The sequence below is a fragment of the Lepidothrix coronata genome, unplaced genomic scaffold, assembly GCF_001604755.1.
Source record: "Lepidothrix coronata isolate B3197 unplaced genomic scaffold, Lepidothrix_coronata-1.0 Scaffold45, whole genome shotgun sequence".
NCBI lineage: Eukaryota > Metazoa > Chordata > Aves > Passeriformes > Pipridae > Lepidothrix > Lepidothrix coronata.
The window spans coordinates 1075800-1089017 of record NW_016690225.1 but is presented as its reverse complement, the minus strand read 5'-3'; the positions used below and the strand labels follow the sequence as shown (position 1 = coordinate 1089017).

General features: G+C 37.8%; 1 protein-coding gene across 4 annotated transcripts in view; it reads right to left on the bottom strand.

The window, feature by feature from the left end:
• DLGAP2 (DLG associated protein 2) overlaps window positions 1–13218 on the bottom strand; it is a 455132-nt gene that overhangs the window by 304983 nt on the left and 136931 nt on the right. The window lies entirely within an intron of this gene.

Sequence of the window (13218 nt, the reverse complement as noted above, 5' to 3'; positions counted from 1 at the left end):
GAGCTGAGGCTCGAGTTAGTCACATTTTAAATGAGCTCAGAAGGGCATTGATGATTATATGTTCCAACTGGAGGAGGTAGTTGTCAGTCTGCCTGCAGCGTGCATGTCACCACTCCGGGGAAGGGGAAATATTTTAGATCTTGTGTGGGATTGGGCGTGCTCAATGGAGCACTTAGGAAGTCTCCTCTCCTGTAATTTGGATATTGTTGGGGATGGGGAAAAAAAGTATAGGTTAGATCTAACAATTTAGGAACTCCGCAACCTGCATTCACACTGAGTGCTGTTGAAGAGACTTGGCATTTCTATATGCAAGTGAGTGGAAGCCTACGGCCTGTTTTAGGTTTCCATCAGTTGGCACTAGGTTGTGCTTTACAGCCTCTATGCATATAATTTTTAATTCTTGATTTAGTATAGTTAGAGTTTGCTTTCAAATAATAAGGAACATTTTTCTGATATGATATTAAATTTGTGGTAATGCTAAATAAGCCATATTTTCTCTAAATGCTTACACGTATTTCAGGTATGTGGATTACAGTAGTCTTCCTCTCCATTCCCTGTTTGCGCAGTCATTACATTTCAGTCTTTCCTCTTAAATTTCCTCTGCTTGAAGAACAGTAAATTGCTTCTACAATCCACTCACTTGTGTAAAACTCAGCAATTACTTGTTTACTTTTTTACACAATCTATCTACACATTCTTTCAAAGACAGCATTGCCCTTTTAGGTATTACACTGACTACAAACTGGACCTTTCTCAACCAGAAAATAAAATGTTTTAGTGCAATTTAATGTATATATTTCTGTATATTTAATTAATATGTATTAGCCATAAAAACCAGTTCTGAACTAATTTATCTCAGATGCATTATCCTCTCACTTTTGTCAATCTGAATATGACATATTGATAACTCCTCTTGCTCATGTTTCTAATCTCGAAGTATCTCGTATTTTCTGTTTCCTGCTGTTTACATCATCTGCTGACTTCATTAACATGCTGTTCACTTGCTTTCTTTAATACTATTAATGAAACTATTAAATAAGGCTGAAACAGAGAGCAATCATTATAGCAGTTTACCGGACAAGTGGAATGGGCATCAGCCAAGGTTTCTGCAGCAAGGCCTAAAAGCCTATCTTCAAAATCATTCCTTTTAATTGGTTTTGCTAAGTTATTATTTGTTCAATTGACTGATATTTAATTGTGGCATTACCAGAAAACCATTTGGGAGACCTTGGCATACAAAATCTGACTGCTTTATGTACTTGCTCTTCTTTAAACCAAGCCTACTGTGAAGTTTGGATTTGCTTCAGAATAGGTTTTAAACTATTTACTACAGTTCCCCTTTTTATTTCCCTCTTCTTACTCACTATTTCATACTATAGTTTACCCTTACAGATTTGAGATATTTGAATTAACTCCATACAATTGCTAACGCATTTAAGTTGCTTTAAAGCTGTGCAGAAGGGTACGTGATAACAAACAAATAATATTAAATAGAAGATAATATTATTTACTTATACACACATAATGTGAATATATATGAATGTACCACAGACACAAAAAATTCAAAATACACTTCCAGCATAACTAAGGGAATCATGAGAGGTTTCTATCCGTTAGACATCAAAAAAACATAAACAGAGAAGAAAAAGACCTATTTTACCTATGTAGTTACTGGTGACCTGCAAACACACTAACTGAGAATAAATTAGGCTAGAAATGAGAAGGATATAACAACCATCAGGAATGTGAGCCTTCAGATAAGTCTTTCAGTACACGTAGCCAAGGCAACGAACCTTCTATCTTTAATACAAAGCTGTATTGGTTTGCAGAAGGAGTTGTCAAGTGGTTGCTTGAAAAGGCAGCATACCCATCCCTGATCTCAGACATGCCTGGCCCTATCTGCCTTCCAGCTCTGCAAGCACAACAGTGAATACCAACGACTCTTAACCCCTAATTTTATCTTTGAAAATACTGATTCATATTTGCTTCATACTGAAAGTCTGGAATAAATACTGTATGGTTTTCATGAACCTAAATTGCCTTATAAAATCTAAAAATAAGAAAATTAAATTATTATTCTTCATTACTAAGAAGCCACTAGCAGCTGAATTTTTAAGTGTCAAAATTCCGCCCTCTAAAAAATTAATTATCAATAAATACAAAAGGGGGAAAGCTTCGCAAGCAAGGGCACTCCTGAAGACAGTGGACTTTAGCACTGACAAGGTCTTCACTGAAAAGCTCAAGTTCATCACATACAGCAGCTACATTGGGGTTTGCTGCCTCCCCAGTTGTATCAACACAGACCTAGGAAGAAGAGATATAAACCAGATCAAAAGAAAATACCCTTGCTATTTGTTTTCCTTTCAGGGCCGCAAAGCATGGAAATCTCTCGTGGCTTAGAAAAAGTGAAAAATATTTGAATTTAGGTCCCCAGAACTATTTTGGATCTGAGAAGTGTCAGAGCTAAGAGCAAAGGACAATCGGGCATTTTTGTACTCATAATATTTTGGATATATAGGTCACTTTGTTCTGAGGTTTTCATCTCAGAAAACACTTCCAGACATTCAAAAATTTCAGCAGATATCTTTTTATACATTAAAAACTTGTATCAATTAAAAAGGCTATCAAAAGTTTTGCTTGTGGATATATATGAGATTTCATGGAATGAAGCATTCTTGATCCTCCTTGGAGCATTCTCCTCTAAGTTTTTAACTCTTATCAGTGGAAGAAGGAGCTTCAGTGAAAGAATCTATTTAACCTTTATAGTGTATTATTTACATAGACTACTCAAAGAAAAGTAACAGGGCTGTTACCCTAGCTATGATCTTTTTTATATGGCTGAACAGTTCTCGGCCTCTTGAAAGCCTCAATTCATTGTTTTCATCAGCCTATCATCATAATGATACAAAGAAAAGTCACAGTAATTATAGAGCAGTCTTCATAAGAGCTATATTTAATAAGCTATGTTCATCCCTGTTCCAACTCCACTAGCTTCTGTCAAAAGCAAGGATATATTTAACCATTTTGTGCTAGCTTGCATAGCTACAATTATTATCCTTAAGAAAGCAGTAATGCTTTAGTCCTTTTAGAGGTTAAACCTTATTTTCCGTCTGTTAACAAAAAATACTGAATAGTTCAAATAAATTGACAGTGCAATAAATGTTCATAGACTTCAAACTAAGCATTCCTACTGAAATCTTGCATAAAAATCTTAATTGTATTTTCCACTTTTTGGTTTGACAACAAAAACGGTCACAAACTGCAAAAATACATATATCTGTATGTATGCATGTACTAGCATAAATACAAACACATTGACAAGAGATACTAGTCAGGGATGTATCATCAAAACTCTTTATTTTTAATCGGATTACTAGTTGCTTAAGTAGAATTAAGACCTACTATTTACTTCAGAAGTCCATAAGTAGTTAAAAAATATGGAAGACTGAAAAATATTCTTTGTCTAGAGGAGACCACAATGAACATATGAGACAGCAAGAGGAGACACTCTGCTGTGTAGCACAAATAAAAAATGAGAAAAAAGTTGCTCAGGATACATCTCAGCACATAAATTGAGCATCAGATGTAATCTGTTGCCATCACTGGGTGGTTTACATAAACATTTATCTGTTATGAGGCCTCTGCAAATGCTATTTTGAATTGTTACTGGAAATTTATTTCAGTATCATACGAGCTAATAATAAAAAAAACTCAGGGCACCAGCACAGCCTTGTTCAATTTTACTTGTTGAATTTAACTGGGGGAAAATAATTTAGACTACCTTGCAGGAAGAAAAGGCTTAAAAGGGCTCACTAACAGTGGCATACAACTTCCAGTCTGGCACCATTTCAGTCTCACTGGTTCTTGATAATTAAAAATACTGTTGACTTCATATTACATTTAAAATTAATAAACAAAGTAATTTACATAGCTTCCTTCTTATGCTGTTTGCTAACATAGTGTGTTCTGCCACACAAGTGTTTACTTCCCACTGTCCTGAAGGGGAAGCCTTGTGCTCACAGGGGAGGAACAATATGGCTCAGAGAATTAGATTACAGAATCATCCTGCAATAATTCACCATTTGGGGTGGAAGGGATAAGAGGCAGAATTTCACATAAAAGTTACAAGGGGGGAACCAGAAAATGGGGCCAAACAATAACTCAGATAACGTTAAGGGCATAGAATCCCAAGAACCCGACATGCTTTAAATCCATGCCAGAACTCCACACATCCCTCCTATTTTTAAAAAGCATGAAGTATCATAAAATCCTCCCATCTCATCTACTGCATACAAGATATCTATCTTCCCACACTGCCATTCTAGTATTATAAGCCTCAATATACAGTGTGCTGTTCTCTAAATTAAAACTTTGAAAGCATACATTGTGCTTATAGGCTGGCTCACAGTCACAGGGATCATATGTGTTTGTGCATGTATATGTGAGTGCATGAGACCAGAGTACCGAACCTATTGATTAATTTCTAATTAAAAAAGAAGAGAGTGAAGCACTGGGAAAAATCTGAAGCAACCTTGTATGCAGAAGAATGCAAGCTGCAGTTCATTGGTGTCTCCATAGAAACAAGACATATTGGAGGGTGTAAGACACTGTCAGAGGACTAAAAAATTTCAGCTTCAGCAGAAAACAAAAAAGCACCTGAGGGATTTTTTTTAACCAGGAAAACAAAATTAATTATTCATTTCCCATATAGGAAGCATCCGTTTTTTTAGATGAATTACTTAACATACATCAGGATTAATTTATGGACTGGCTAATCCTATGATTTTCTAATCCATAAAATCTGTAGAAAACACATCGTTACACTTCTAACTGTAATGCCAAATAAGTAGGGTGTCAATGAATAATTGAAAGCTCTATTCAATGTGCTATTAGTTCTTGGTACCATTTTCACACTTGCTTAGGACACAGTGCTTATGCATTCATATGAATGTTGGCTCATATGCAGAACCGCATTTTGGCCTGTGCAAAAGGTGTCCCCAGGAGAATTAAAGGCAATTGGGAGACTTAGCTTCGATAAGACACTGCTCTAAACCTGCTCAGCATCCCTCCTACTTCAAATGAACAGAGACTCACAGCATGCAGCTGCAGCAACTATTTTTAAGAAGTTGAACCCACACACAGGATGGATTAAAAAAGGCTCGTCTCCATATGCCAGACCTGAAGCTATAGGCAGAGGGTTTTTTCATATATGACCAAGAGACCTGTGCCAGCTGGTAGCTTCACAGGATAGGTTGCTGCTCCCTGATTTTCTGCCCTGAACTGGCTACTGAAGCCTCAGGGACAGTATGCCCACAAGAACTGACCTCAGACCTGTCAGCTCTTCTCCAAAAGACAGATATTCCTTATCCATGGAGCTCCCCAGTGCTGGAGATAACTCTATCTCCTTTTCTTCTGAAACAAAAATGCTGGGGAAATTATTAGTTTTCAGTTTCCCCATCAAGTTGTTTCTGGTCCATTTCCACAAAAGAGCAGACAGTCTGTCATGCTGCCTTCATGGCCCAGGGTACAGACTAGATATGTACATTCCTGCTTGTGCTATGCAAGGGAACTAAAGTTGAGAGCTGCTGTTAACTTTTGGCTATAGGTCCTCGCAGTTTTAGGACCCTCTCTGAGGGCTGAATTAAGATAGTGCATGTCAGACACCAAAAGAGAAAAAGTCTTTCAGAATAATCAGGTGACATCGCATGCCATGATGCCATAATGATGTCCAACCCTTCCACAACTAGCCACTTTAAGGAAGACAAGGATTAAGAAAATGGATGAAAACTATGAGACTTCCCAGCTGCAAACAAGAATTAACGGTTCTAAAAAGATGTATCAGTGAGTGGGAAGCAAAGAGGAAGTTCAAGTGAAAAGAGTTATTCTTGGGGCTTTTTAGCATGCGTGTCACACATAACCAAGTTCTGTACAGAGCACCCATGTTAGTAAAAATATTCAGAAGACATACTGTAGACTAAGTATTATGCATATTTTTTATCAGTTATGACCTTCATAATAAGTATGCAAGCATTAGAGCTCTGCCAGAGGATACAGACTCATGCTCTAGATCTCACAGACTTGCATTAAGATGCATCTAAGATCAGAGACAATCCTTTAATTAACAAAGCATGTCATCTTGCAGTCAATTGTCAAATGGATACAAAACAGAAGAATGGCACTAAGAGTCATTATTACTTGTTTATGTCCAGCTGTGCTTTTTAGCATATGTGAAAAGATGGAAATTCAGAGAAGTGTGAACTCATATGCACTCATTTACACCAAAGGTTCTCTAATCTGTGCAGCAGAACTGAAAGCAGTGAACTTGCACTCAGATACTTATCACAAACTGCTGCCTGCGCAGGGTCTCTAGAAAAAAGTTAAAATTGATGGGTACACATGGAAAAGGAAAATATTTTAAAAGAGACACAGAAGATGATGAAAGATAGTTAACATTGCTATTGTTTTTCCTAAGGAGGATAAGAATTAAAAAAGATAGGATTTATTTTTGCTCTTACGAGGACTAATATGATGACCCTGAAATTGACTTTTGGATTTCATATAAACACTAATATCATCATATATCTTTGTTTATGTGTGCCATTCTTGTCCACATTATCAGTTTTAGTGATGTTAAGCCCATTACTCACACAAGTAACATTTACTTTAGGAATAAGAGATACCAACAAAAGCATGTTTTTCTGAAGGACATAATGCTAGACTACTCCTTTAGGGAATCTCTTAAACTCTGTTACATCTGAAGGAAAAGACAAAATAGTTGGGTAATCTCAAGTTCTCTAGCATTGCATCCTTCACTTTGATCATAATTTTGTGTGTCCTGATTCCTTATAGACACTGACATAAAATGAGGAAATGATACAATAGCATAAAGTCTCTTTTCCCCTTTCCTGTACCCCTTATCCATTTCCCAAAGAAGGCAATGAGAAAGGCAATGACTAACATTTTTCACTGTTTGTGCTACTTATTAATAAAAGTCAGACTGAACGGACATTAAGAAATAACACTCAGAAAGAAGAGTGCACCACAATACCTGATACACATCTGCTGATGTGTACACTGTGATCATGTATTACTGCAGTTCTAAACTGAATTAGGTGGAATGGTGTTGACATATTTCAGGAGAAAATTAGTTATAGCTTACCTACTAAAGTGTTTATTATCCATGAAGCATGCTTGACACTGACACTTATTTTTACTAAGTATGATACTTTACAGGAGGCTATCCAAACCCTCTGACTAAATGCTTTATTCTATCAGAGTTTATAGGGGCATTCTTTGACATTAGAACTATTGCATAAAAAGCACATATCTGTATTGTGTAGTGGTGGAACTTCATCATGATTTTGACGTTAGAAACACACACTGAGTTTGCAGTAATACTCAATGTGCTATGCTTACTTGCATGTATGAAGATTTCTTGCACACTGGACCAACCAGAAAAGACCCATCCATAAACTCACTAGCTCAGCTAAGAGGCAAATCTATTCTCAGACCTAAATGGTTCAGGTCTATGTAGCAAACTTCAATGATCATAATAAGTTGGTTGGTCCCAGGACTGACTATGTTAGACATATTGCAGCAGGGTCACAGATGAATTTTCCTCATTGCAATTCTAGGAACAGTGAGATCAAAGATTTCTGCCAGATCTTCTGTTCCCACAGATGCACACAGATCCATATTTTACAGAGATTCAATTTACTTGGGTAGCCAAGGCTGCCTGAGTCAGCATAGGATATATGAAGTTTTAGCACAATTACTAGAGGAAAGATATTGGCCATGCCGGTCATCATAGAATTTTGTCACACACGGTTATCAGATGTGGGGGGAAAATCGTGAATAACTTTTATGAAAGACTGAAGAATACTACAGTGTGTCCATCACTCAGGTCAGTGGTTACGGTGTAGTGCAAGACTGATGAATAATGGCTTTAATTTCATGCTTTGCCAAAGGGCTCTTAAGGGACGTGAGGGAAGTGACAGAGCCCCTGTTTAATTCTCAAAATAAGGATAATGATCTTTCCTCACTTCAGAGATGTGCTTGGATGAAGACTCAGGCAGGTTGCTGTAGTGTGCAACAGGTTCACATTAGGTTCCTCCTATATATATGTATACATATACATAGATACACATGTGTGCATGTATTTTCATCAATGGATAACATCAAGAACTCAATGAGTTTAGAAAAACATTGCAAGTTCACGTGGTTTCCTAAAATTTTCAGGCAAGACTTTTTACTTAGAAGGAGAGATGATTTTGTAAATATAAAAGATTTACAATATATTTCTTAAACCCATCCAGGACAACATAGTGCAATATTCTTCCTTCAGTTATTTTACCAATTTGGCATATAACATATTGATTGTGGGCATATTTAAGTGACTTTGTTTGTGGGTTTGCATTTTGTTCAAAGCTGCTTTGAACAACTTTACTACTTTCCATAATTAAAATAAAATAAAGCAGAAAAGGAACACATTAATTTTCCTGCCAGAGTTGCATTTATCCCTAAGCACTTTGAGCAAGACACAGTGATGCACAATATGTTGCACAGTTATTCTGCCTGAGTAAAGCTCCTGATATTAAAGAATAACCATGCATCCAAGAGACAGTCAGCCTTAGGCACAGACAGATTGACACAGCATGGTGCAACATTTTTGTCCAGAATCTGGAAATGCCTGCTTGTCAAACTTTGGCAAGAGTAAGTCTGCACCATGTGCATCTCCTTGTAAGTTTAATTGTCTGTATACAAGCTATTAGTCTACCTTCAGGAGTTACTTTTGTTAACATCTTCCTCCTTCATTTGCAGTATTCTGGCTAAATGAATATTACTACATCAAATAAATTAAAGGCAATCCATGGTAGTTTCAGGCTTTTGACCAAGCCTGAAGCCAGAGCTAATGAATAAGATCAGTCAATTTATCCATCAATAAATAAGTGTTTGGCTCTAAATCAGTACTGCCATTCCACATGCGGAATTGCTTAAGGCAGAGGTTCTTTTAGCGTGGACCACAGCCCTCCAACATCTTGATCTCCTGCCATGACTGCACCACAGTGCAGACCTCCTTCACTTGTATTCCTCATTATTATCTCTTCACACTAGTAAATATTGGAGCTATGCTTGATGAAAAGGGATATTTTAAAAAAACTTATAAAAAGTCATACTAAGAAACAGGGATCAGTCCCATTGAAACTGCGCAACAGATCTGCAGCAAAATCAGAGATTTCTTAGAAGAATTTGTTAGTAGCAATAATTGAAAGAGTGCTACATAGATAAATCAAGATACGCACAAAGAAAAGGCATTTACTGGAAATAAGCACTATGTATTTTACATCTCCACCTTGCACTTCTGCACCACAGCAGAATGAATCAGCGTGAATAGCATGGTGATGGCTTCTTTAGAAGGCATATCTGTATGCCTGCTAAGAAGGATGAGCACAAATACTGTGTCCTGTACGAGTTTATTCAGATAGCTTAACTGTATTACAAACTTACAGACTATATATATCACTTGCATTTGCTGTCCACATTATTGTCATCAGGATAGTCCCAAGATAGCAGAATTGCATTTTTTCTTGGTGTCTAACTTTCTTTTGGAATTATATAATTTTCTTGGATATTTATTTTGGGCCTGGTTTCATAAAAATCATAGTTTAAATAAGCCCACTGTTCATTTTCATTTATCTATAGGCTACATGAGGCTACGTTTTCATGTATCTATAGGCTTTTCTGGATTTACACAGGTGTCACTGCCAGCAGATACCTGAAAAACATGCAACTGCACAGTTCTACCATTGCCATGGGACCTTTTTGAAGATGTGAAACAATTTGTTCTCTGGGCATGCACTGTACAGGAAGGAACTCAGCACTACTACCGAGTTTCGGTCAAAGTGATCTAGAACAAAATCTGCACCAATAGGTTGAGGAGCAACCCACATCCAAGGACATGGTCAAACCTCCACTTGCAAAGGAGGAGATGTGCTGCCTGGTGACCCCTTCAAAGGGGTTGCTCCTGGAGGATGGGATGCAGTGCAGTGCCATGAAAGCAGCCGGACTAGCTGCCTGCCAACAAGGTTTTTCTCCTCAATCTGAAAGGTGTTACCTGTGAGCAACAGGGGCTGGCCCCACCTCTAGCAGTAAGGGAAGAGTCTCATCCCCTCTTTGTAGGCTGAGATGAGGGCACAGAGACACACAGGTTGCTCTGATGCACATTCGCTCTGATTTTTGCTGTGCCGGATGCCACACAACCTCTCATGGACTGGATCATATCAAAGACAGACAAAAAGAAGGCATGAATCTTGCCTCTGCAAATATATTTTTCCTCATATTTAAATGTTTTTGAAATAGTTGATCCACACTGTAAAACTGGAAGATTTTTCTCTAAAATAAGTATAATACTTTAAAAAGCATTTTTATTAACTAAAACACTATGAAATTTATCAAAATATAGCTCTTTTGGAATACTTCATGAGAAACTGGGTTTCCTCCCCTGAAAATTTTCATTGACACTTCTAAAAATAAGTGTAATAAAATCTCCAAAGGTGATAGAATAAAATCGCTGAGGTTTTAATTAGAAGAAATTCTGGACAACTTTGAAATTTCACATTAAGGTGTTGTTTTTCAGGCAGGCCTACCCTACACTCCTTCTCTCTCGTGAGAAAAGGCAGGATGCCACTGCTGAAAAGCTTACATGATTGAATTTTCTTGTGCTTCTTGTACACACCACACCTACAACGCATCCTAGGGCTCTGTAAACTCCTGCTCCATACTGTAATAATATTATTATCAATATTAATATATTAACCTTAATATATTAAGAACTTTTTATTTAAAACATTTTTAAAGAAAAAAGCACCGTACAGGATGCCAGTATCCAGGCACCAAGAGTGGGGGCTGCAGGGGGGCTCTCTGAAGAGAGGTCAGAGCTTCCCAGTGTCAGACACAGATAATTCCAGCCAGCTCTGACCCACCCACCGCAGGGCACGGCTGAGCCAAGGTGGGGGTGCCTCGGGAAAAGTGTGTGCAAGAAAGGGCAAAAACACTGAATAAAAGATTGTGAGGAAGAAATAAGTGAGACAAACCTGCAAAAAAAAAATCCCCAAACGAACCCTGTGAGCACCAAGGTGAGAGCAGAAAGAGAAGGAGGAGGTGCTCCAGGCACCAGAGGAGAGATTTCCCTGCAGCCCATGGAGAGGACCATGGTGGAGCAGCCTCCATGGTGGAGCAGCCACAGTGCAGCCTGTTAAGACCCCACACATAAGCAAGTTTATCATGAAGGGCTGCAGACCATGGAAGGACTCACACATCAGAAAAGATGCTTGTGAAGAAGTAGTGGTAGAGAGCAGGTCTTATGGATGGACATGAATCCCCATTCCCCATTGCCTGGGTGGGGGAGGCCAAGAAGCCACCGAAGGAGTGAAGTAGAGCCTGGGAAGAAGGAGAGGCCAGGAGGAAGGTGTTGCTTTCATTTCTCTTTGTTTCTCACTATCCAAACCTTTTTTAATTGGCAATAAATTAAGTTAATTTCCCCAAGTTGAGTTGGTTTTGCCCATGTTGGCAATTGATAAGTGACTTCCTTGCCTTTATCTCATCCCACAAACTGCTTCACCTCTTCACCTTATTTTCTACCTCGTCCTGCTGAGGAGAGGGAATGAGAGAGTGGTTGGATGGGGGTCTGGCAGCTTGCTAATGTCAACCCACCACAATGACTGAAATCAGAAATACACACTCTTCTGGAAAAAAGGTCAGCATGACATCAAATATTTTCTTAATTAAATAGAAAGCACTGCTTTAAGTCATCAATACAAAAACAAATCGCAGTTGTAGCGGTTTGTAATTATAGCTCAAATTACATTAGAGGTTACTAGTAGAATGTTTATCTATTTTTTTAACAACTATATTCAAAAGAATTATTAAATAGATCGGTGGAGAATACACTGCTCCTTGAAATTTCATCAGGCTCTGGTCGAGGTTATATAGCAAGATTTTGACACTAGTCTAGAGAAACGGATTCCAACATTTTGCCTAGACAACTTTCTTTGGTATTGGAAGAGGCATGTTTAACCCTGCAGTACATCAGTGGCAAGTGAAAGAACCCCATGAGCACAGTATGCGGCAAACAGGCCATTTTGTGTGAATAAGCAATTTAGTCCAAGTTAACACAGGGAAATCAAATCAGCTCACTAGACTGAGGTTTAGTTACAGCGACATAAACTTGGAATAACTTAAACTAATGTCTTAGCAATTCAAAAGATAATCTGCTTTATATAAATGCTAAATCACTAACCCCTCCATCAGACCAGATCTCAGGTTTTATGAGATGATACATTAACATATGCTTATTAATCTATGTGAATCAATGTCATCTTGCTGAAAATAAGAATCTTTCACCTCTCAATTAAGATTTATGCTTACTTCTTGGGTAAGGAGCTTACTTTTTTTTTCCTCCCTCAACAGCATTTGCTACTAATATCTTATTACCACAATAGATCTGTCCAATATCTTTTATTTTTGCAATATACTAAGCTCTTCTTTTCATTTAATGTTGCCATTACCAGTGAAAACCACTTTTTGTTTTATTCTTGTTTTAACAGAGAGAAAAGAAAGCTATAAAAAAGTCTTCAGAAAAAGTCTCCAGCTAATGCAAGATTGCTATAATTCTGATGTGTCTAGGTCCCTTTTGAGGCATAAAATGTGTGAGGAAAACCAAGTCAATTCTAGAGCATGTATTTTAAAACTTTCATTGAGCATCATTTATTTTGAGTGTAACCTGTTTTTGAACTTTTGAAGAAAAGCTAAAAGATTCTCCTGGCCTCTTAGTTTTATCCCATAATATCATGAATATAATTTTTAATAGATACTTTTCATAAGGCAGTAGGAGCCAAGGCTGTAGCTTTAGGTGGCAATGTGTTGAGCAGAAAGAAACACATTTATGTCTTCTAGGTGGACATCAGAGTAATTTTACATCCAATTTTGCCCACTAGTAAATACCCCATTGACTTGGGGTATTTATACTGCCACCACGTACGTCTCCTAGAACACTTCCATCAACGCTGCCTCCATTCAATCTTAAACATCCACTGGTCAGATTTTGTGACCAATACATCTGTTCTAGAGCAAGCAGCAGTCACAAGTATTGAGGCCATGTTACTGAGAACGCAGCTGCGATGGGCAGGGCACGTCTCAAGGATGAAGGACCACCGCCTC